Raw genomic sequence first — 26,908 nt, 5'->3', positions numbered from 1 at the left:
AGCACATTCTATTAGTATTTTCTATAGTGTTTAAGAACTCAGGCCCTGTCATAGATAAGTGATCTATTTTCAACATTCCGATTAAAAAATGTGGTTTACTGAGTCTATCATATGATGAGAGTTGTAGTCCGAAATACACATTAAGGCTGACTGACTGAATCCGATTAGAACGATCTGGAATCGAACTGAAATTACAGAAATCGGATAATTTGAACGCCTGCATAGCAACAGTGCTGCACACACAAATTTCTTTGATGGAGTAGTTCAAATGGTTGAAATGGCTCTGAGTAGTATGCGACTTAACTTCTGACGCCATCAGTCGCCTAGAACTTAGAATTAATTAAACCTAACTAACCTAAGGACATCACACACATCCATGCCCGAGGCAGGATTGGAACCTGCGAACGTAGCGGCAGCCCGGCTCCAGACTATAGCGCCTAGAACCGCACGGCAACTCCGGCCGGCTTTGATGGAGTGACAGGTAGCAACTGTCTAAGTTGAGGAATATGTCTACTAGCAGCAATGTAACGTAATTATACCCTATATTTATGTGATGCAAAATTTGAATCGAACAATAAGCATTGTAAGACGTCCACGACTAAGTAATGTATTGCCAGCGCACTCGAGCTGATATAATTTCAATGGATTGCTCACGCGCTGCCTCCGATATGTAAGGTATAAGAGAATCTCAGACCAGAGAGCAATGTTGACTGCAGTAAGAGCAGTGTGGCAGTAGGAGTAAGTAGTAGCTAGCAGTCTGGTATATCGAGTTGGCTGGGCCTGTCGTGGGGAGCGATGGCGGCGCCTGAGCGATGTAGTATAAGGTAAAAGCAGCCTCGCGCATATGTATTATTGTTATATCAAGTCCCATGTAAATGTTTTAAAAAATCTCTTAATAATAATCTTCTTTATAGAAATTAACTTTTGACGATCCTTCATCTCATTTTAAAGAATTTACCAATTTCTCCAATCCCTGGTCATCCCGATTATTGTAAAGAAAAATCAGTTGTTTCTTTTTATACATGACAAATCTATCGGCCCCCATTGAACTGGGCTGTGCCAGAAAAATTTCTTATAGGAACAGGTATATACGCGTTATCCGGCGACTTCATTGAGATAAGAATTTTCAATTTATTCAGTATGATCTTTCAGGGCCATGACGCCGCACTGCTGACGTCCAAAATTTACCAGTTTAAATTCACAGTCAATTATTGAAAGGTTGTATATGAATCAGATTTTTTAATTAGGAGGTTAGTCACATTTTATTATATATCTGTTGGTAGGTTACACTAAACGTGAATGCTATTAATATATTTTTATCTGTTGGGAGGTTACACTTGTTGACAACCGGCCAGGATAGTATTTTTGTGAATTTCTGAGAAGTAGTCAGTTATACATCTGCTCGTATTTACCAAATGTTAAAAGTAGTTTGCATCTCGAGCAACACATTTACTAATTTCTTACTTTTCTTTCACAGATCATCGGCAATTTATTACTCTTTGTTGTTATTGTATTTGTTCAATTTTGCTTTGTCTTTGTTTGATTTTGTGCCTACTTTCACTTGTGAAAATGCCGCGAAAAACTGCTAACAGTACATCGCGATGCGCAGTGAGTGAAAAAGAGAACTTCAATAATTTGACAGATAATAGTAACGTCTCTCAGTTTCATAATGATATTCCTCTAATTACAGATAATCAGTGCGTACCGACCACCAGTAATGATTCTAATCTAAATGATGAGCAAAAAAATTCAGTTGTGTCCACTGTAAATTTAACGACAAGTGATGACGCGGCACGTCCATTACAATGAACGCTGCCCAGTTTGACACACCTGATTTGAAAAATCTACACAGTGAACAGACAAATGTTTCTAACGAAAGTGAACAATGTATTTATTTGATTCCGGTGTAGTGGCCAACAGTGCACATCCAATTGGCAAACCTTTTCAAGATTCAGAGAATGACCAAATGGTTACACAAAACGTGACACATGCAGATACACCATCACGCAGCACAGAAAATAGAGTCGCTAATTTTGGCTTGGATCAAATTATTCAATTATTACTACAACGCAACGAAAAATACGACAACAATTTCCAACCACTTAATGAATCGAACAAACAAGTTAATGAATCGAACAAACAACTTAATGAAAAACAAGACAACAATTTCATACAACTTAACGAAAAACATGACAACATTTATAAACAACTTAATGGAAATCTCAAACAGTTGAATGAAAAACACGGCAACCTTAATAAACAGAACAAACAACTTAGTGAACAGATTACAGCCGTTGCCGTGCAATGTCATGATACTAAAGAACAGTTACGTGAGGAAATTAAGTCTTGTGCTAGGAACAGTAGTGAAGAAATTAGACGTGTTGCACATGAATTAAGTAATACACAAGCAGCCACAACGAAATTACTTAGAGATGAAATTAGTGCAGTCACTAACAATGTTCTGAAAACGATGCACAGTTACGCGACGAGTTTAAATTAATGTCAGCAGAGCTTTCACGCACACTGGATGCGAAAGTCGACAACAAATTTGAACAAGAAAACAGCCAAATTGACGAACGTTTTAATGACAACCTACAAAACAGTGAAACGCGTTACCGCAAATTCATACAGTATCAGAACAAAGTAAAGAAACAAGTCATGGAAACTATTACTGCACCGAGACAGGAGGATAAGCGTAAGTTGTTTACGAAAGCAAAAACATACGTAGACAACAACATTGCTACAGTATCAGACGAAATCAAACAGTTGAACACCGAATTGCGTGATGAAATCTCTGATCTTAAAACAAAAACAGACACACACAGTAGACTTTCAGACAGTAACCAGCAGATTTGAACAATTGGAATTAATACAGGATACCGATGCCATTAAAGCAGACGTTAAGAAATTGAACAAAACCACACGTTAACTCCAAAAACAAATTAATGTTTGTGAAACTAAAAATAACGATCAGGGAAAAGCACTGATTGAAAAATTTGATGAATCGGCCAGTCGTATTGAGGTTATGGAAAATAACAATGACACTGAATCAGACGATACGTTATCAGTTTCGTTCAATCAAACACCCGAATTTCAAAATTTACAGCAGACAATCAGTGAGATAGGTTCGTCTAACAATACATTGCGTAAAAAATTGTCATATTTATAGCAAGAAGTGACAGAAATGAAAAATGTTTCAGCCTTTCAAACTTAGATTCCGAACAGTCACAGACAAATTGATTCTCATGCAATCATGAATCTGCTCAGACATTCAGAGGCGATAATTTTGATTATAAGCACTTTCTATCAGTTAGAAAATTTAAGGTATTTAAAAGTGGCAGAACACAAATACACCCTTTGTATTGGATACAACGATTTACTCTTGAGTTTTCACCGGCATTGCCTGTAATGCAGAAAGGCAAATTTATTTTCAGCGCTGAAGTGACCTCAGGGGATTCATTACTCTTCGATGAATATGTGCCGTAGCGTGCACAGGGCACCGAGCCGTAGTAGTGCTATTTCTTCTTTAGTTTTCTGCACTGCTGCCTACTCTTTTACTATCCTTTATATCTATCAAAACAACTCTTCAACTATCGATCTATCTATGATTAAGAATGAGTAAAGAAAACCTGATATTACAAGTTTTACCGAAAGTGACAGTTTTCGTTAGACACTCCCGAAATGACAAGAAATTAATAACAGACAAAATTTTAATCATGAGTATGTACAAAATTTTCAGCAATCGCAAACACATTTTGGTAACAATAGAGGGTTTTCACCACAGCAGTAACAAAACCAGCCAGTTGATATACCTAACCATAAATATAATGTGCAAGGTCAACCAAGCTTCAATGTTTCGGCGCCTACACGCATAGCGTCGACCCCACCAAATAGTAACGCACAGCATCAAGGAAATCACTACGTACAGAAAACACATCATTTCAACTCCTATCGCAATGCGCCGTATAGCAATGACTATCATGACAGACGTAAAAGTAATGAGCACAATTTTCAGCGTACATTTAACAATCGGTCTTACCAGCAGGAGAGTCATCCGCAACAACAGATTATTGTGAATGAACCAGACAGTTGGTATCATCCTCAATAAAATACGTCAGGAGGAAATAACAGAACACTACAAATAGTCGAAATGCCACAGCATCTTCCTGCAAATAACAGCACGTCAAAAAGAATTTGACTAGATACGGTACAGGTTGCATCTTTCAGCAACGAAAGCAATACTTTTGACACACAGAATCTTGTTCACGAAAATGTTATTACTTTTGACGACATCCGAGACATACTTTTACATGAAAAACCAGTTCTACGAAAAACCATTTCCCACCTTGTTATTGAAGTAAAGAGTGGATCATCCACATTTTCAGCAGTAATCGATTCTGGATCACCTATGTCAATTATAATTATTTTGTGCTAAAGATTTTCCTGTCAACTCCATTGTTATTTATGTACTGTTCCGTTTTTACTATTTTATTGCAAAGATGTTACTCATTGTATGTTTCTACTTCACTCTAGATGTGTTACTACTCTTCCAATGTTGTCTGCTAACATTTAACTTCTTTGGTGATAATACTCAGTAAATGCCTGAAGATGGCCTTGTAAGCCGAAAACTGGTTAGCAATAAAAATAATATTGTAGAACAAAAGCAAACTGGTGCTTTTCATTTATTATTATAAATGAAGAAACTTTCAACGAATGTAACAAAGAGAACTCTTATCCTACGTTACCATTAGGAAAAACTAAAGTAAAAGGAGCAGTGTCTGGTAAAGGAGTAGATGTAAAATTACAGACACACTTATCATTTTGTATTGCAGGTCATACGTTCCACTCAAATTTAGGATTGTTCCCTTATTGACAACATACGTTATTTTAGGTACGAATTTTTTGGTACATCACGACGCAATTATTGACTTTCAGAATTCCTACTTAATGTTAAAGGATGAAAAAGTACAATTGAGATTAGAATTTCAGCACACTTATCTGCAGAAGAACAAGCAATTAATCGAACAGAGGTCATTTCTACATGGCGTAACACTACCTGACATCCCACATTGTTCACAGATACGTACGTACACAACTACAATACACCAGACGAAACTGACTGTGGCGTTATGCAAATGATTTCTGATAAAGTAAAACAGAGCAACGCAAATACAGACGACGAACGTACTCACTTACGCACTATTCTTTTACAACAAGCTGCAGGTTATATCTTTGTCGCTGTTGAACTCACTTCGAAATTTGTTCCCTTCACTCTCGTTACGCAAAGCTACTGCTAGATCTAATTCGAATGCATTTGTAAAACATTTTTTATTTCATGTAGGGCATGTACTGAAATTTATTTCCGACAATGGACCACAATTTCGATGACTAATATGGACACGCATGTTACGAGCTAGAAACATTTTTCCCATCTATATATCCAGGTATCACGCTTCTTCGAACCCTTCGGAACGACTGATGAAAGAAATTGGTAAACTATGTAGTATATACTGCCATAAAAGACGTATTGATTGGGACACGCACATACTCTCATGCCAGGATGTAATTAACTCCATACCAAATGAATCTACTATGCTATCTCCGACTGTTATATTGAAAAATGTTGAACCACCTAACAAAATTAAACAATTAGTATCTTTTCCTACATCTCATCGACTACGCCACCATGAAATAATTGACATTGCGCTCAGCAACATCACACGTGACGCAGAACGGTGGAGAAGACAGCAAAAACAGGTTTGTACACGCCGTGAATTTCACATAGGACAGAAGATATTAGTACGCACATACAATTTATCCAACAGAGGAAAGAGTAGACGCAGTAAATTTAAGCTTCTATACGCTGGTCCATATAGAATTCGCAACATTCCTCACCCCAACGTAGTACACGTCGAAACTTTGAGAACCAGAAAAAGCAAGGGCAATCACCATATTTCCAATATTAAACCCTTTATTGAATGAACATACTTTATGATTTATTACACAGGAGTGCCATTTCTAGATATTTAAATGACCACTTACTTATGATGATTATATTTATTTTCTTGGCAAGTCCCTGGCAAGGTAAGGTTAGCTGGTCGCTTTTCTTGTCGTTATATATCAGACCGTGCACATTATTCATTTTTATGTAATATGATTGTTTTCCTATCGAAAGTATAACTTTGTCTGTATGCACCATGAAATCTTTAAGATATAACAAACACCAGTTGACTTTAACATTTTTGCCTTATGATTTCCGAGTATCTTGACTGTTCTACATTTTTTTGCTACTACATTATGATATTGTATGTACATTTTCGAACTTGAAAACTGTCTATGTTTTTGACATAATAACTTTTCTGTCATGCTATGCTGTATGCTTAGTTATATTACTAGAAACAAGTTTTTATTTTATGGGTATATGATTTAAATGCAAGATTTTAATCCTTATTCATCATTTTCAGTAAGCAATACCATGTAAAAGAAATGAATTGTACAACCACTGTGGTTTACTATGATATGGAAATTTTACCACCAGAATGAACGAAAGAAAATGCAATACGTTCTCATGAAGAGTAACTGGATCAGAATTAACAAGCATTTAACAAGAATATACTATACACATTGTAAAATAGCATTCTTAACTAATTATTTTTCATTCAGAATACGTGGCGATTAATGCAGGCTGTCATACAGAACTACACATGTTAATTTTAGTGATGAAATATGCTAGAAGTAAGAAACTCTATCTTATATGAAATAATGAATGATAATGAATTGTTGTATGAAGTAATTGGTAATGTGAGTAATGAATACTGAAGTGTCTATTTTCTGCAGATATTAATAAATGCTGATGAATAGTTATATGAAGAAAATGGTATTATGAATAATGAAGTTTGTATTTGCAGATAATGATATTGATGAAGTTATGGTAATATGAATAATGAAGTTTTTCTTTGCAGATGACGATAATGGTGAAGTTTATATATTTTCTGTTAGATAAGAGATGCTATGTAGTTATTTAAGTATTTGTTGCTGTGCCTTTTGACAGTATGTCTTATGTCACATAGTATAATGACTGATGTTTTGGAAAGGCAGCTAGAGTACATACATATTAAGTAGACATTTCATTACCTGTTAATTTGAAGTTTACTACTTTTCAGCATAATATCCATTTTTTCTTTCAGCTCAATAATCCACTTTATATTTTTTGCAGCAAAAGCTTTTCATGATAATTATATGCTGTAATCAGTTAGTTATTAAACCTGTTCTAGTACTTGCATTTTTTTTACCCAGTTGTGTCTATCATTTATAAATGTGATCACATGTGCTCTACATGTTTCTTAACCTTGCTACAGCTGGCTCACGACGTTAATAATCCTTATTTCCAGCAATAAGTTAAAATCAAATATTTCCATGCCCCAGAAATTGACTATCGATGCAAATGCAATGCACTGCTAGCACAAAACAATTTTTTTATTACCAGTCCCAGCTATTACCACTATACAACCAAATAATGCTACCAGTTTAAGATATATTTCCAGTCCTAAATATAATGCAAATTTTTCTGATGTATTGATTCCATTATGTCTATGTATTATTGGACTAAACACCTTGAATACTAGTTCCATTTTAATACTAGTTACATTTTAAATATGTCTTATGTCACTTGCATGATATCATATATAAACACCAGCAGCTTTTTGCTACAAGCAATAACTTTTTTGAATGATTACTTATGAATAATCCATAATAAATGCCTTGTTACTGGCCAATGAGAGCCAATGATTACTGTAATGAGATAACTTATGAATAATGTTCTGTAATACTCCATACATACTACACAAATGTTTAGTAACTGGCCAATGAATGCCAACAATTACTGTAATGAGATGACTTATGAATAATGTTCTGTAATACTCCATACATACTACATAAATGTCTCGTAATTAGCCTATGAGTGCCAATAATTATTCAAATCGGTCGATACACTAGTGCAATTCTGAATGATGACTAGCATAAGACTTAATATCTTTCACCTTCTGACCTAATTACCAGCAATTACTGCAATATCCGTATGTCCTGTCCATCCTCATGATAATGGAGCACTATATTTGGTTTTTGCACTAATTCTACGTTGATGTAAGAGTATGGATTCTACAAGAATGTGGTGTTGACATATCAAGCTGTCCACCACCTTGAACGAGATGTCATTATGGTCCTACTGTTTGGGGTACCTAATTTACTACCACAATGATAACATACAATATTAATACAACATTTCAGTTTCTTGGCTACAATGATAAATACTTCAGGAAAGAGAACTTCAGTTTGTCTCACTTGGTGTTGTGCTTCTGTAGAAAGATATGGACTTTCAGTGCAGCTACGTGCAACCCAATGTGCTACAACCATGATGCTATCCTTCCCATTCCTTTCCTTATTCTTGTAAAATGCTAAAGACTTTTACAGTGCGTGTGCACTTTATTTCATTTCTTAATGTATTCAGTTCTTGTAAGAAAATGCTAAAGACTTATACATTGCGTGTGCATTTCATTTCATTTCTTAATATAATCAGTTCTCCTAAATATGCTAAAGATTTATACAGTACATGTGCACCGTATTTCATCTCTTAATGTGATCAGTTCATGTAATAATGTTAAAGACTTCTACAGTGCGTGTGCACTCTATTTCATTTCTTAATATGTTCTGCACTTACTAATAATATTATATATATGTATATACTCTGTGACTGTATACTTAGTAAACTAAGTAGCTTATAGAAAAATTTGTTGCTCATGGCAAGTCCAATTGACTCACCAACGCTGCCAAATTTTTGCCCCCCTGTGGAGGGTTATGTAAGAGGACCATGACTAACGAATTTATTGCTAGCGCACCCGAGCAGATGTAATTTCGATGGATTGCTCCCGCGCTGCCTCCGATATGTAAGGTGTAAGAGAATCTCAGATCAGAGAAGTAAGAGCAGTGTGGCAGTAGGAGTAAGTAGTAGCTAGCAGTCTGGTATATCGAGTTGGCTGGGCCTGTCATGGTGAGCGATGACGGTGCCTGAGCAATGTAGTATAAGGTAAAAGCAGCCTCGCGCATATGTATTATTGTTATATCAAGTCCCATGTAAATGTTTTAAAAATCTTTTAATAATAATCTTACTTATAAAAATTAACTTTTGACTATCATTCATCTCAATTTAAAGAATTTATCAATTTCTCCAATCCATGGTCATCCGTATTATTATAAAGAAAAATCAGTTGTTTCTTTTTATATATGTCAAATCTATCGGCAAGCATTACACTGGGCTGTGCCAGAAAAATTTCTTATAGGAACAGATAAATACATGTTGTACGGCGACCTTATTGAGGTAAGAATTTTCAGTTTATTCAGTATGGTCTTTCAGGCCCATGACGTAGCAGTGCTGACGTCCAAATTTACCAGTTTAGATTCACAGTCAGTTAATTATTGGATGGTTATATATGAGTCACATTTGTTATTGCGACTGCTAGCTACTACTTACTACTACTGCTACTGCTCTTACTGCAGCGAAAACTGCTCTCTGGTCTGAGATTCACTTGTAGCTTATATATCGCAGGAAGCGCATGAGCAATCCATCGAAATTACATCTGCTCGAGTCCGATAGCAATAAATTCCTTTGTCATGGACCTCTTACAACTCCTATTTCAATGGTGGGAAGATACACCATATCGTATTTGCTGATGATATAATAAAAGTAATATTGATAATGATAATAAAACTCCTGTATGAGGCTGTTAGATCTTCCACTGGGCGCCCCCCCCCCCCCATATGGCGCGGGCGCCTCCCCATGTGGCGAATAGGGGAAATACTTCCAGATGTGGGTGGTACCGAGGAAAACAAATACTTGGTGTGGACCAAATACTAACACAATCTTCAACCTGTTGAACCCAAAAGCCAGACATGTCTGCATGAAAATCTCCGTTACTCTGGTCAGCGTCTGTTTGCTCAATGAGCTCGGCTGAAAAATTTGGATCCAAAGGCTTCAACAGCCTCTAGTCCTATCCCGTCTTGGTTTCATCCGGGCCAAACCAATGAAACACAAGTAAACTCAACTTTACCCCAGGTGGTACACAACCCGATCATCGACAGATGGCAACCGGATTTTCGGATCTGGTGAGTACAGACTAGCGCAGCAGCGAATATCGGGGATCTCTGGTAAACTTGCCTACAAGCAGAAAACATGCATTGGAGCAGCAAATTTCAATACATTGATCCAAACAGGAAAACTACATAATCTCGCATAAGAAATCGACCGACAAAAAAAAAAAAATGGTTCAAATGGCTCTGAGCACTATGGGACTTAACTTTTGAGGTCATCAGTCGCCTAGAACTTAGAACTAATTAAACCTAACTAACCTAAGGACATCACACATATCCATGCCCGTGGCAGGATTCGAAGCTGTGACCGTAGCGGTCGCTCGGCTCCAGACTGTAGCGCCCAGAACCGCACGGCCACTCCGGCCGGCCGACGGACAAAAAATTCTCATCCTTTCATAACGGCAACTATCGCATCTTCAAGAGCAGAACCCAACGAAAGGTAGCGAAAGGCGCATCTGTCATCGGCACCGCTTTTCTAGTACACAGATGCATCTTGATCTCTGTCAAACAAATCACACCCATCAAGAATCAACTTATGACTATGCGCATACAGAGCGCCAATAAAAAATGTAGATCATTAATGGACATGTCCCCACCAAAATCGAAAGTAATGAAAACCCCAAAACGTCGAAAAATTGTGGGACACATTCGAAAAAACCATGAGCAAAGTTCACCAAGATGGCGCGAAAATTTTGATTGATGACTTCAACGCTCAATTTTGGATAGAAAAAACCTATAGAAAAATCATCTGTAATAATTCAGCACACCAAAACACTAACATCTAAGCCACAGATCAGACTGACATTTGCCAACAATTCAGCCTCAAAATGATATCTTTCCACTTAAGGAAAAAAAACCAGAAAAACAGAAAACATGGCGATCCCCTATCCAGCATCGTGGTCAATACCAGATCGACCGCGCTGCCATCTCCTACGCCCACTACAGAATCAACCACGATATCCAAGTCCGACGAGGTGCAATCAGACCACTACCTCAAACGAGTTAATGTCAAATTCTCTCTGAAGAGAGTTCACCTCAAAAATCTCTGCATCCAAAAATTCGACACATTGAAAATTCAAGAACCTAACATCACAGAAGAATGGGAAAAAGAACCGACGAACAAATGGACTGACTTCTCTAATAAAATTATCAGAAACGCCAAAGAATTAATCCCACTTAAAAAAAGGCCAAACACCCATGGTGGGATTCCAACTGAGATCAAGCCACCATCAATCGCCAACTCGCCTTCCAAAAATACTACAACAACAAATCGACAGGAACCTTAAAACACTTCCTCGACATCCGCAAACAGACAAACAGAACCATCAGAAAAACTAAACGCAACTATATCGCCGAACAGCCGAAATCATCTGAGGACTACTTCAGAAACAACAGTAGAAATTTCTACAGAACTTTAGCAAACATAATTAAAGGTTACTCACCATAAAATTTGATCTTCAAGAAACAAAATGGGAAACTCGCCCTCATCAACGAAAAAAAAACTGTGCAGTATTGGCATATCACTTCTCCGGTCTCCTTAACTGCCCCGTACCACCCGAAAGATTCCCACACACGTCCCCAAGATACACAAAACTCGATGCCGATCGACCGACACAAGAAAAAATCCAGCAACACGTCAAATAAATCAAGAACGGAAAGTCGTCAGGATGAGACAGAATCATCGCAAAATGGTTCAAATGGCTCTGAGCACTATGGGACTTAACATCTGAGGTCATCAGTCCCCTAGGACTTAGAACTACTTAAACCTAAGTAACCTAAAGACATCACACACACTCATGCCCGAGGCAGGATTCGAACCTGCGACCGTAGCGGCTCCAGACTGTAGTGCCTAGAATCATCGCGGAACTACTGAAAAATCTGGGTCCACGATCACTACAGATAATCGCACGGATCATTCAAGAAATCTCACGAAGTGAAAAACTCTCAGACGCCTGGTAATGTGCACTGGTCCACCCACTCCGCAAAAAGGAGACAAGTCTGATGTGATTAACATCAGAGGAAATTCCCTCCTTTCTGTCCCTTATAAAATCACCTTCGCGTTCCTCTTGCAACGCGCACAGTAACAAGTCGAACCCTTAATTTGTGAATACCAAGCATGATGCAGACCACACAGATTTGGCATGGAACAAATTTCCAACCTGAAATCCACACTGGAAATACGAGTCATAGGAAATCTCCCAAACAACCGTACAGTCGTCGACTTCAGGAAAGCCTACGACTCAGAGGACCGACGATCTCTTTTTAATATGCTCGAAGAAAGCAATCTCGACCGTAAAACAAGACTACGCATCCAACAAACCCTAACAGACATGACTTCCAAAGTCTAAATCAACGGAGAAATCTCACACCCCTTCTCCATCAAGACTGGTGTTCAGCAGGGAGACGGCCTCTCCGCATTACTCTTCAACATCGTCCTACATAAAGTCATCAAAGAATGGGAAAAATAAATGAGAAACAGAAACATCTGGAGACCCATCAGGGTAGGAAGACAACAGCATAACATCAAAGTCACATGCCCCACCTTTGCTGACGATCTTGCGATCCTTTCCGGAGATTATCAGAATTCTGTTCATTTCACATTGTAGACGAGCAGGAACGTTTGGTCTGAGAGAAGGCCAGCTGCTGACAGTACCAGCGAACGATCAGAAGGTGGATGGAACATTCAATCACTGGGAACTGTGTACAGAGGCTGGCTGCTTTCTCGTTTGATGTCGTGTATCAGGGGCCAGAGCGACGAACGCTCGCTATTTTTATAATAAGTGGCGGCAGTTTTCTTTCATAAGCCTCATGTTTTCGGCAGTTACGAACAAGCTCGGCGCCACGGCAGTGCTGTTGTTTGGGACGTTTCCGAGAAACGGTCTCCGAACTCCACAGGATAGCCGACAGAATGGCAGCACATGTAGCACTCCAAATGTCGTACTCCGTTGGTGCCTGTCATTGGAAAACTTCCCGTGCAAAATCCTGGTGGAGGCTGTGATACAGTACACGACCGTTACTTCAGCACACGTTTGCAGCCACCGTCAGGAATTGGCGAGAACGAACGCTACTGGCATCTAGGTTGGCCGAATATGGCAGTAGGAATCTAGACGACCTTGCTGTAACCCCATAAGTGAAACAGTTATTTTTTAATGGGCCTTACTACAAATTTTGGCAAAATGAGTTAAGAAAGGTACCAGGTTCTGTACACATAGATTCACCTTTCTGCATGAAAAGACGTTTATTACAGACATCGTAAATGTGTTTTTGAGACTTCGTTACAGCGACGTCATTTTTGAAGGGATATTTTCACGTGTAATCTGTCGAATACCTAATACACTGTGCGCTACGTTTCCACTTTCGTGGTTCAGGTTATTTGTCGAAAGATACTGCTAAATTCTTTGTATAACACGAACACAGTAATGAGTCTGTAATGAATGTGTATTGTGAAGAGATTGCGAAGAGAGGAGCAAATTGTGCTCCTTCCGAATTGATTGTTATGTAAACAAATATGTACCACAATATGTCAAGGAACTACGATTTTTTTTCGACGTTTGCATTGGGCAAAATAAGAATCGCTCTAAGATTCTAATATGTGCATCTTTGATGAACACTAAAGATTTTTATAAAGTGCAACAGTTTTTTCCTATTGGTGGATATTCGTATAAAACATGTGACAAGATATGTTCCATGGTGAAAGAGGTAACCAAAAGACCTTATGGAGGGTGCACTGAGAAATAATATAGTGAAATGATTGCAAGTGCCTCCAAATATTGTAAGCTAACTAACAGAAATTGAAGATATCTACAACTTCTCTATGTGGTGGCCCACACTATAGGTAAGGGCTATTTTAGAACGAGTCAGAACGCTATGTTGCAGAACACCAGGAAGTCAGATTTCAACGATGTTTTCTTATGAATTTTGAACATAGTAAGTTACAGCCAGGTATTGTGACCCATGAATACATGGGAGGATTGCAGAATCATAATTCGACATTTTATTTCCGGAAGTGTATGTTGTTTTAGATATTGAAAAGGGTTACACTGGACCAGAGACTGTTAAAAGGAACAAAATGCAACACCGTCAACGTGTATTTTCAACGTGTATTCGAATATATTTTTCATGAATGCAGGTATTTATATGATGATTTGATGAAATGGCCTGTATGTAACTTTGCTGCTGTAGCAGATGATGATCAATAAAACCATTTTGTATTTAGTTTGATTAGATTTAAAATATTATGAAAATTTATTACTACGAAGGAAACAACTTAAAACGCCACTAAAACGAAACAACAACTTCTTAGAGAAGAGGATCTTATTCCAAGATTTTGGTTATACTTCCTTGAAACAGAATGGAAAAGCCAGCAACAGCAGTAATAACAAAATACCGTTTTCATCCCGTTCTTTAAACACTGTAAGGCCTATCCTGTTCCATTTCATATACTCACTAAGAGAATGTTTTCCTTCGTTCCTGAAAATTTTACATTTTGGAGTAAGGTTATATAAAAAATGGCTTTGTTAACTGGCCATGAATGGATGAGATCTGGAACGATGGAGCAGTCTCTCCCTAGGCGCTGTCCGGGAGAGAATTTGAGAGCTGATGGGTGCTGGCCGCAGGAGTCGGTCACGTTCTTTTCGCCCTTTCTGCAGAACAACTTCACTAACAGTGTCACTTGTTCGGCCACCCGAAAAAAACTTTTGGAGCTTTTTCGCACTCACGCTTTACTCGGTCTCCAAGGCAGAAACTATCTCCATGCAGCGGATCCGACCACCAGCAGCAGTCCTCATCAGCACATCGCCTGCGTCGTACTGTCGGTAAAATCAGTTTCCTATATTGAACGTATCCCAGAGATTAGTTTCAATGGACTACAGCTTATGTTGGTGGACTTCGAGTAATTTTGTAACACCGATGCACTCAACATGTGACGAGTGGTCCATCCAAAAGCTAAGGTCGATGCAGAGTACTTTGTGAGAATATTTACCCAGGGAATGGACAAGTTCCATTTCCCCCTTACACGGAGCAAGCACTGGTGAATTTCCTATCCTGATACCGTTCCCAGCCACATCACTCCAAGTCTCCTGTGGAGCTGCTGAATGGACACTGACACAGAACACTGCTACATCTTCTACATACATCACAACAGACGCCCCTTCCTTCGCAGCACACTTAGAAACATAAATGATCATGACTTTTTAGGGAGTCTTTGGCGGATCACTCAGGTGTTGGGCTGCTTCCTACATCATTTACACTTGTACAGGCTTCCTCTGACATGCACAGGGGGCATCATCATTAGCTCCACAGCTGTCGAGTCTGTGATCTGGACATAGATTTCTCGTTTCAAAGATGGAGTATTATGTGATCTTGCAGACCCAGTTGCCTTTACCTCACTTGGGTCTCAAGCTGCTGGCACCAGACAGGGAACCCACGTGCATGAAAGCAGCGCTGCCAAAGTCACCACAGTCAGTCTCTGTTATGAAAGGCTGGCCCTCTATGAACTGCCACTTTTCTGCACACCTGTGAGGAGCTACCAATTACCATTGCGTGATCGCCAGTTCCCAAAGAAACTCTGCGCCAGGGTGCGAGTGTGCACCCTGTGGCCAGTTTCTCGGCTGGAATTCCCTGTCATTCGCAAGGTGGAGTTTGGGGTGCGGGCAGGAGCTTACCATCGGCCGCGGTTCCAGCTCCTGCCTCCTCAGTGAGACTTACGTCCACATTTTCCCCTCTCCCCTCTGTCGTTACTAGCGACGCCAGTACGCACAACATTGGTTCAAAAATGGCTCTGAGCACTATGAGACTTAACATCTGAGGTCATCAGTCCCCTAGAACTTAGAACTACTTAAACCTAACTAACCTAAGGACATCACACACACCCATGCCCGAGGCAGGATTCGAAACTGCGGCCGTAGCGATCGCGCGGCTCCGGACTGAAGTGCCTAGAACCGCTCGGCCACCAGCGGCCGGCGCGCACAACATTGGTAATGAGTTTTTTTTTTATCTGGGGGGGGGGGGTGGCGAGATGTGGCGTCATTCACCACACACAACACTACGTGTGTCTATTCCTTCGAGTAATTCATAGGTTGGCACCCCACACACCATGTATCCCTGCCAGAGGCAGCCAAACGGCAACTGGAAGTTTACGTCACTGACAGAATTAAGGGCCAGAATTTTATCTTCGCAAATACAGACTAATAGCGAATTTGTTGGCTAGACTATGCAGATTACTGATTTTTATTTGTTTATTAAAAAGTTAATGACATTGCTTTGTTTCTTTCCATAGTTTCATATTCTTTGGTAATAAAAATGAATTTATTAGGTTTAAAAATGATTCAAATGGCTCTGAGCACTATGAGACTTAACTTCTGAGGTCATCGGTCCCCTAGAACTTAGAACTACTTAAACCTAACTAACCTAAGGGCATCTCACACATCCTTGCCCGAGGCAGGATTCGAACCTGCGACCGTAGCGGTCTCGCGGTTCCAGACTGTAGCGCCTAGAACCGCGCGGCTACTCTGGCCGGCTATTAGGTTTACTATACGATTTGTCTGCCTACTCGTAACATTTTGATTTCATTTTGTTTACGAATAATAATGTCCAGAAAGTCATAGAGTTTTTCTGACTGCACTGAATGGCTAAAACATTGAAGGTAATGATGTGAGACTTGTTCGAATAAAGAAACTCAAGCATTAATTCTCTCTTTAGAAACTTCTTCCTAAAATGAGGCGTGATCCAAGTCTGACTGAGAGGATCATTCATTATCTCGCCCCTCAGAACCCTTCACCCATAGAGTGAAATATGAACTAATCCCATTTAGCGTATGTTATGCCTTGACCATAAATAAAGCACAACGCCAGACACTGCGTGTTGTAGACATGAATTTTAGTGTCACCAGCTTTTTGATCAGCGAGCTACATGTGACTCTCTTCCATGTCAGTGAATCAAACAAGCTTTTCGTTCATGTTCCATTAATTCTTTTTCAATCACTGAATGCAAGGAAGCTTCGTAAGTTAAAAATGAGTTCCACTCATAAAAATTCTTGGGCGCAGTCATAAATAAACACTCAGGCAACGCTAGATTTCTCAGCTAATCTCTACATTTATTTCTCCTATGTTTGTAATATTGTTATGTGATATAGACCTCAAATTAATAAATGTACGCGTCCAGTGTGGCCGAGAGTTTCTAGGCGCTTCAGTTTGGAACCGCGCGACCGCTACGGTCGCAGGTTCGAATCCTGCCTCGTGCATGGATGTGTCTGATGTCCTTAGGTTAGTTAGGTTTAAGTAGTTCTAAGTTATAGGGAACTTATGACCTCAGATGTCAAGTCCCATAGTGCTCAGAGCCATTTGAACCATTTGAATAAATGTACTTTCCGTCCCGCTGTAAGGTATTGTACTACTATAAAAAATAAAATGCTTAGGTTATAAAGTTATAATATGTATACGGAATGTCGTATAAAGAGGATCTAATTGGGAAGGTCACTGCCATGCTGGGGGTAGTGGCTATTCTACTGTAATTTAGTGTAGCTGTTACTATATATTGATTGAACGAAGAATCTCAGACCGACGTGTAAATACTCGTGAAAAGATTGTTCTAACAGACATTTAATAGCCCACCTCTTTTTTGGCTGATGCAGGATGTTCCTTGCTATTTCTTCAAATGAGTTCAAACCAATAATACACTTGAGCTCGCTCCAGATGCTTACTCCTAGCTATTTTATGGTACTTAATGCTTCCATTGGTAGTGTAAAACATCAGTGCTGGAAACTCTTAATTATTTTTAAGTAGGATAAGTCTTTAGCATCCTCTGATCATAGAGTAGCATCTTTCTCTCCACTGGGAGAGGTGGCTGCCTAGTGCTGGGCAGTCAGGCTGTAGTCTCCTCCGCCTCGTGATTTTAAATAAAAGAAGGATTTCTCTCCTATCGTGACTGTACTTGTTTACAGTGTACATTTAGCGATATCATGTATATGTGGGATATTTCTTTTGTATAAGTCAGCTAAGGACAGTCTTACAGTGGTGTTACACATTATTAATAGAGGGTACATATTATTGTTGCACAGTGGAATTGCTTTACTCGAGATTTGAGCATTTGATAATAATCATACCGTGATACTTAGTTATTTTGTTGAAGTATTGTGCTGGAGTAATGGTTAAACGTTTAAAACCATGTTTTGCACTGATATTTTAGAACCAAGGTGTGAGTATACTGAAAAAAAAAACGGTAAGTTTATAGCAAACAGCAGTCGGTGAGGGCAGTGCTTATATCAAATGTCGTGTCATCATTTTAAATAGTATTTTAGTCACACATTGTAATACCCAAGTATCCACCTAAGTAACCATGGTAATATTTACTGACGTTTTCGAAGCAGGATACCCCTGTTGGTTGCCCTCACTGCCGAGTCCAGAGTAAGACTGAGGAGGATGTAGTAATAAATGAGGAGAGCAGAGATTTGCATTAAATTATTTTTTATAAAAATAAGTACACTCTGTCCCCAGCTCGTGGTCGTAAGGTAGCGTTCTCGCTTCCCGGGTTCGATTCCCGGCGGGGTCAGGGATTTTCTCTGCCTCGTGATGACTGGGTGTTTTGTGATGTCCTTAGGTTAGTTAGGTTTAAGTAGTTCTAAGTTCTAGGTGACTGATGACCATAGATGTTAAGTCCCATAGTGCTCAGAGCCATTTTTGAAGTACACTCTGATCCCAAAGAAACATGTTCCTTTCACTGTGGCATACAGAGCTCAACTGATAAGATTTTTGTTAAGGAACGGTAAGACGGAATGAGTGACTGCTTCTTCCTGGCCAATAGAGGTGTGACCTTTAATATGTGATCCAGGACTCTCACAATGGTTTGATAAGTTCACCACACGTCAGGGTAGCCTTTGTACTCGTTGGACAATTGTGTTTCAGTGACCTTCATTCACAATTGCCCAGTGAATGGCAGCTTTCGCGGTCGTAGTGGCACCAATGTCACAAGCTACATAACGCAATTCCCCAGGATCCACGGGATAAGGGTGGCCCTGGAAATGACAAGTGCAGCTGCTACGCAGTGCCAGAAGTGGCCTTGTATTTGGGCTCATACTCGCTCTGAATCTCAGTGACCCTGACATGGGTTGTTACTGGCATTATATACCTGTGACCTTGAACCTGGGCTTGTCCTGGTACTGCTACACTACCGTAACATATCAGTACACAGACAAGATGTACCATAGCACGAAAGGACTGTTCAATGTGTGCCACTGAGGGAGCTGATTGCTTAGTGTCGTTGCACTCTTTATGAGATGCTATGAGGAGTCCTTGGTGCACAACTTCACCAGGGTAATGCAACACATCGACTTAGTGGCATCACGTAGAATCAAAAAGTGTGTCAACCTAGCAATGCTGTGTAAGAGTGAGCACTTTCCTCTCTGGCGCATGTACCCAATTAACAAAACGACTATTCAGATTACATCTTCGGCTGGCTAACCAGTTCAGTTCAAATGTTCGAATGTGTGTAAAATCTTATGGTACTTAACTGCTAAGGTCATCAGTCCCTAAGCTTACACACTACTTAACCCAAATTACCCTAAAGACTGCCCAAGGGCGGACTCGAACCTCCACCGGGACCAGCCGCACAGTCCATGACTGCAGCCTTCTAGACAGCTCGGCTAATCCCGCGCGGCAACCAGTTCAGTTTCTGGAGATGCGCATGGACTGGTGGTGACTCCTGTACCAAGCGGATCTCACACAAAGGAGGGTCACCTGACGTCAAAATTAGACCGCGAATGTCAATCAAAGAGACTACCGTTTCACGGTTCCTGCGAAACCATCATTTACCTCACTGCCAAGCAACTCGATGAGGACTCGGTTTCACTTATTAAGAAATGCTTAAATTTTGCTCTTACTCCTACGTCTACACATGTCATGGGGATTATCAGCGCACTGCGACTGCCAATTTCACGGCTTCCACATAAAGCAGCTCCAGAAGTACTTCGGGAAACCTCTCGCACTCTCACGTGAACAGAAACTACAAAACCGAACATTCTAACAGGGAAAGAGTGGTCATACGAGAGCTGAGAAAAGATTCTGATATCGTGGTCTTTCGAGCCGACAAAGGCTCTCATGGAGAAAAAGCGAGACCCGCTAAAAGATAGAGCATATCAGAAGGTCGACACTGATTCTACCAAGAGAGAGCAGAGGAACACTATGGCTCTTCTACACTATGGACCCTGTCAGAGAATCCGGTGTGCCGGACAAAGTTGTTAAGAGGCTATGGCAGAGAGCACTATTTCCAACAAGACTGTGGACTTCTGAAGATTCACAAACTCCCCATCGTTAGCAACATTGGTGCTCTGACATACTCACTGGCTAAATATCTCAAGGATTTGCTTAGCCCTTATACAGGAAAATGTCCACATCATATTCGCAATCCAGTGGCATTCGAAAAATGGCTCTGAGCACTATGCGACTTAACTTCTGAGGTCATCAGTCGCCTAGAACTTAGAACTAATTAAACCTAACTAACCTAAGGACATCACACACAACCATGCCCGAGGCAGCATTCGAACCTGCGACCGTAGCGGTCGCTCGGCTCCAGACTGTAGCGCCCAGAACCGCACGGCCACTCCGGCCGGCCCAGTGGCTTTGTTTGGCGCCTTAACCACTTCAAGGTTTTAAAGATTCTGACATCCCTGTGAGCTTCAGCGTTGTCTCTTTTTTCACCAGAGCTCCTCTATAAGACTCTTTGGATCTTACTGTCCATAAATGTGGCACAGAGATGACCAACCGTCTTAGGCGCGTCTTGAGGTCGACATATTTTCTTTTCGGCGGCAATTACTGCGAGCAGACGGAAGAATTGGAGTGGGGGTCCACTTTCAGCAGTAGATGCTAACATATATGGAACATTTTCAGGGGGAGGCTCTGGAATCAGCCCAATGCAGATCTGTTTTTTCCGGTATATCAGCAATATTTTCGTCGTATGGCAACATGGAGGTGACAAGCCGAATAATTTCCTCATACATGTCAGTTCCACTCATAAGAATATCAGTTTCACCAAGGAAGTCGAAGTGCATGGAGTACTACACTTTTTATATGTCCAGGTACAAAGAATAATGGGCGGCATCTTAGACCGCAGCGTGAACCATAACAACGAGCCTGTACTTATATGCAGACAGCTGCTACCACCTAGCAGAGAAAGTTATGTATTCCAGACATTGGTATAGATGGCTCCTACCATCTCCGAAAATGAGAACGGTATTCTGGAAGAACGGCCACACAGAATGGGCAAATTCGGAGAGCAGTACGTCCGACAATATCTGAACAACCGGTAGAAACAAGAGAGGAACGTCTGGAGGATGTGGACATTGCGTTTATTCCATTTCATGGTGCATTATACGAAAAGATAGGACGAATTGTTCAGAAATGCTAAGTGAAGATTGTGTTCCACCCACCACCTACCAAACGGGTACTGCTCGCTAGCGTCAAGGACGATCTCGGACAAAGAATTCCAGGATCTATCAGATGCGTGGACAACTTGGCGTGACATAATTAAGTCACATGGTGTGTACTGCCGAAGATCGTAATCGAAAACAACACTGCCACCACATATTCCAGTGGTCTAATACGTAGGCAGTCATGGAATTTTGCGCGTCGAAACTACCATGCTACGGGTTATGACTCTACTAATGTTCTGACATAAAAGTCTAACTTCTGGAGCTGTGTTATTAAAGAATATTTCCGCTGCCTGCTCGTTGTCGGTGTTATTTATGTCCTTCAGTCCGGCTTCGATTCCCTGCGCTGACGGTCCGATTGCCGCCGCTGATATTCCGACTGCGAGCGCCGACGCTCCGATTGCAGCCGCCGACGATCTGTTTGCGGTCGCCGACCCAGGTCCGCCCCGTCCCCGGCGTCGCACCGGGTGGTGGAAGATGCAAAATCCCACGGAGTGTCCCCGGCGGCCGTCGTGGAAAGATCTTGTGTTCGCTTGAGCCGGCCGGAGTGGCCGTGCGGTTCTAGGCGCTACAGTCTGGAGCCGAGCGACCGCTACGATCGCAGATTCGAATCCTGCCTCGGGCATGGATGTGTGTGATGTCCTTAGGTTAGTTAGGTTTAATTAGTTCTAAGTTCTAGGCGACTGATGACCTCAGAAGTTAAGTCGCATAGTGCTCAGAGCCATTTCAACTATTTTTTTGTTCGCTTGAGGTGACACTCCGTGATGGAGCTAAGTAAGGGTTTCCATGCCATGCTCAGTTGAAAACCTGTGTCTCGGTTTCGAGATTGTCCGTTATGCGAATTTCAATGGCCTCCTTGAAGATGCTGTCCCAGTAGAAGCTGGTGGGGGCCAGAATACTGGTCTGAATATTTCGCGTTGTGTCCAGTTTCCAAGCAGTGTTCTGCCATTGCCGATTTGTTGGGATGGCCTAGGTGCATGTAGCTTTCGTGTTCTTTGCAGCGGTCGTCCACTGTTCGGATCTTTTGACCGATGCAGGATTTGCTGCAACCACATGGTTGCGTCGTCTGAAGGCTGTTTGGATCTGTCGGTTGCTGTTCCCGTTCTTGCGGAACACATTTCTTAGGTGTTTAAGTTCTTTGTGCAGATCTTGTTCATCCGATATCGAGTATGCCCTATGAGCTAGTGTGCTGAGCATCCCGTTGAGTTGTGCAGGATGGTGGGAACTCGAGGCATGTAATATAAATTCGTATGCCTAGGCTTGCGGTACACGCTATGAAGCAGTGTGCCATTACATCTCTGCTCTACAAGTACATCAAGAAAGGGCAATTTGTCTTCCTTCTCGATTTCTATGGTGAACCGTATGTTGTCGTGGACGGAATTTAGATGTTCTCAAAATGTCTGCATATGATCGGGTCCATGGGACCAGATGACAAACGTGTCGTCCACGTATCGGAAAAACACACAGGTTTCCGTTCGGCGACTTGTAGCCACTCCTCTTCGAAACTCTCCATAAATAAGTCGGCTACCACCGGTGAGAGAGGGCTCTCCATAGCCAAACCATCCGTCTGTTCATATTATTGGCCGTTGAAGACGAAGTAGGTGGATGTAAGTACGTGCCGGAAAAGTAGTGTCAACTCGGAACCAAATTTCTCACTGATAAGGTGGATCGAATCTTCTAGCGGGACCGTTGTGAAGAGTGACACGACATCAAAGCAGACCATGATGTCGGTTTCTCGTAGGGCCAGTTCTTTAAGACGACGAATGAAGTCCGTTGAGTTCCGAATATGATGTTCCCACTTTCCCACATACGGTCTGAGCAGGCCTGCCAGGTATTGTGCGAGAGGGTACGTGTGTGCCCCTATGTTGCTGACAATGGAGCGCATCCCTTCCTTATGTGTGTTAGGGAGGCCGTATATTCTCGGAGCTACTGCGGAACGCTGTCGAAGTCTCTTGATATCCTTCTTCTCAACTGCGCCATTTTTCAGTGGGGTGGCAGTGCTTAATTGTATCCTGTTGGTCGGATCCGTCTCGATCTTCCAGTATACCGGGTCGTCAAGTAGTTGGTGCATCTTCTGTTCATAGTCCTGTCTGTTCAGAACGACTGTGGTGTTTTCTTTGTTGGCAGGCAGGACGATGGTCTCTTTGTCTTCCCTGAGGGCCCGAAGCGCCACTCTTTCTCCCCGTGAGATGATGCTGGTATTCGGTTTCGCCTTGGAGAGAATCCGACATGTTTCTCTTCTGACTTCTTCAGCCTCGTCCTCGGTTAAGCCCCGGACCGCCTGTTCCACTGCAGAGAGTGGATGGGATGAGAGCTGGCGTCGGTGCAAAGTTGAGTCCCTTTTCGAGTATGGAAATGGCAGCGTCGTCCAATGGCTTTCCATTGAGGTTAATCACGGTTCGTTTCATCGGCTCCGTCTCTTAATGTTTTTTGCCTGGTAGCACTGATAACTTGTCAGTCTGTTTGTCTGTGGATTACAGGTGCGTCAGGTCAGCCTGGGCCCATGTGACGCCATCCACCCATTCCCAGGAAGGGTCTTGAAGTGTGGAGGCTAATTGTAGGTGAACGTGCAACAGTTCTTTGGCATTCTTGTCAAGTTGTTGCCGATTGTAGTCACTCCTCTCCCTGACCGACGCCAGGCTGGCTCGTTTCTTGATCCGGTTTGCCGCGGGCGTGCATACATGGTGCACCATTTTGGCAAACATAGGAATGGTGTTCTTGTCCCTACACCTTAGTAAAAAAGCGAGTAAACTCAGCAGATGTCCTTTCTGGTTCCGAAGCTTGTCTAGTTTCTTCACCAGGTGGTACATATGCTCCCTGTAGAGGTAGTTGATATGTGATCGGAGGCTTTCCCGGCGTATGTGTTCTTTCCAGGGCTCTTTTCCAAGGCTCTCAGGTGTCCATCTGGATGCGATCGTTGAAGTCCCACGATATTTCGGCGAATAACCTTTCCGACATCATCAGGTGGTTCTGGTGGAATTATCTGCCTGCTCTCTCTCACCTTTTACTTTCGCCTCCTCGGGGAAGTGTATGGAGGAGTTTATAGCCTGTTGGCTTTTACTCCACAATGTATGTTGTGTGTGTGTGATTTTCTTGGATAGTTTTGACTGTCTGTGTGTTGTGGTGGTGTTCTGATGGTGTCTAGTACGTGAGTACTTGTCTGAGGTTGACGAGATGTTGGGTATTTTAAGGATTAAGGATTGGTATTTAGACTTGGAGATTTTGGGATTTTTCTCTTCGACCTAGTCGTCGAAGATCGTCATAGGGCGTTTGTGCTTATCACGGGACATGTCATACCGACCTAGGGAGTGGATGAGGTTATTTCCAGACCTGGAAGAACTCTCGTAGAAACCCCTTGCAGATATTGGAATCTTTCTTTGAATAGGGGGATTTCGGCAGTGGCGTGCAGATCGTCGATAGGGAACCCCATGGGTAGATGCAGTGCCCTCTTGAGGGCGCGGTTCTGCAGCCTCTGGAGTTTGTCCAGATGCTGCTTTGCCGCATATCCCCAGAGATGGCACGCGTCCTCCATTACTGGGAGTATAAGTGCCTGATAGACATTTACTCCTACAGATCAGGGAAGGGTGCTGGTTGTGTTGAGAACTGGGTATAGGATGGACATTCTGGCGCAGACCTTCCTGTGGACCTCGTCTATGTGGGGTTTCCAATTTTGTCTCGAGTCCAAGCTTACGTTGAGGTACTTGGCGGATCTGCGCCAGGGGAGTCGGGATCCACGTAGGCGCAGATGAAGGGCAGCACGTTGATGGGGTCCCAAGCCTTCGGGTGATCAGCATAGCCTGTGTCATTCCAGGGTTTATGGTGATGTGCCAGCGACAGTCCCAGGTTTCTGTGTTATTCAAAACCCTTTGTAGCCTACAAATTACTTGGTACTTATTCGCATTACGAGTGTAAAAGGCTGTGTGGTCTGCGTACTGTCCAGTGTGCACCAGGGGGACTGTGGGAGTGTCTGCAGTTTTCACACTGTACAAAACGGGTTAACAGGACGGAGCCTTGGTACCCTGCCGTGTGGTTTTTCCCACACAGCGCGCATCTGCGGGTCCATGTGTTTTATTGTGCAAGTCCTAGTGTCGTGGGGTCAGGGGCATTTTCTGCAGTGCACGGGCATCTGACACATAGTCGCCCATTGCCAGATGCCCACAATGAATTGACACTGCGGGCGACAGAAGAGGTGCCAGCAACACAAGTCCCTGAGCTGAACCTTGCAGGCTGAGATATCTTTTTGGCAGAAGGGGGCGAAGTGACGCTGGGTTCAAGCATCGAGTCTGGGTGCAGACCGCAGAGAGAGAGCGCGTGGTTGGACCGACGGAGTGGAGTAGCAGATCTAAGTCCTGCACCACGTCCTAGGTGATCAGTTGCGTATTTTATCTCCTAATTGTTTGGGTGGTGCGTGTGAGTCGACCAAGGTTCGGCAGCAGTGGGTGCAAGCTGCTTGCAACACTTGCAAACTCAAAACATGATTAACTCAAGGGCAATTCAATGACTTGTAGGAGCACAGAACAACAGAATGACATTGGCTGTGATAATCATTCATGCTGCACGGTGAAAAATGGCTGAAGTCTACTTGTTGTTGTTGTTGTGGTGGTGGTGGCGGGCTTCAGTCCAGAGACTGGTTTGATGCAGCTCTCCATGTTACTCTATCCTGTGCAAGCTTCTTCATCCCCCAGTACCTATTGCAACCTACATCCTTCTGAATCTGTTTAGTGTATTCATTTCTTGGTCTCTCTCTACGATTTTTACCCTCCACACTGCCCTCCAATACTAAAGTGGTGATTCCATGATGCCTTAGAATACGCCCTACCAACCGATCCCTTCTTCTAGTCAAGATGTGCAACGAATTTCTCTTCTCTCCAATTCTATTGAATACCTTATAAGTTATGTGATCAACCCAGCATTCTTCTGTAGCACCACATTTCGAAAGCTTCTATTCTCTTCTTGTCCAAACTAGTTATCATCAACGTTTCACTTCCATACATGGCTACACCCATACAAATACTTTCAGAAACGACTTCCTGACACTTAAATCTATACTCGATGTTAACAAATTTCTCTTCTTCAGAAACGCTTGCCATTGCCTCTGTGGTGTCACCGCCAGACACCACACTTGCTAGGTGGTAGCTTTTAAATCGGCCGCGGTCCGCTAGTATACGACGGACCCGCGTGTCGCCACTGTCAGTAATTGCAGACCGAGCGCCGCCACACGGCAGGTCTAGAGAGACGTACTAGCACTCGCCCCAGTTGTACAGCCGACTTTGCAAGGAACGGTTCACTGACAACTACGCTCTCATTTGCCGAGACGATAGTTAGCATAGCCTTCAGCTACTTTTG

The sequence above is a fragment of the Schistocerca cancellata genome, chromosome 1 (genome assembly GCF_023864275.1).
Source record: "Schistocerca cancellata isolate TAMUIC-IGC-003103 chromosome 1, iqSchCanc2.1, whole genome shotgun sequence".
Taxonomy (NCBI): Eukaryota; Metazoa; Arthropoda; class Insecta; order Orthoptera; family Acrididae; genus Schistocerca; species Schistocerca cancellata.
This window is presented reverse-complemented; position numbering follows the sequence as displayed.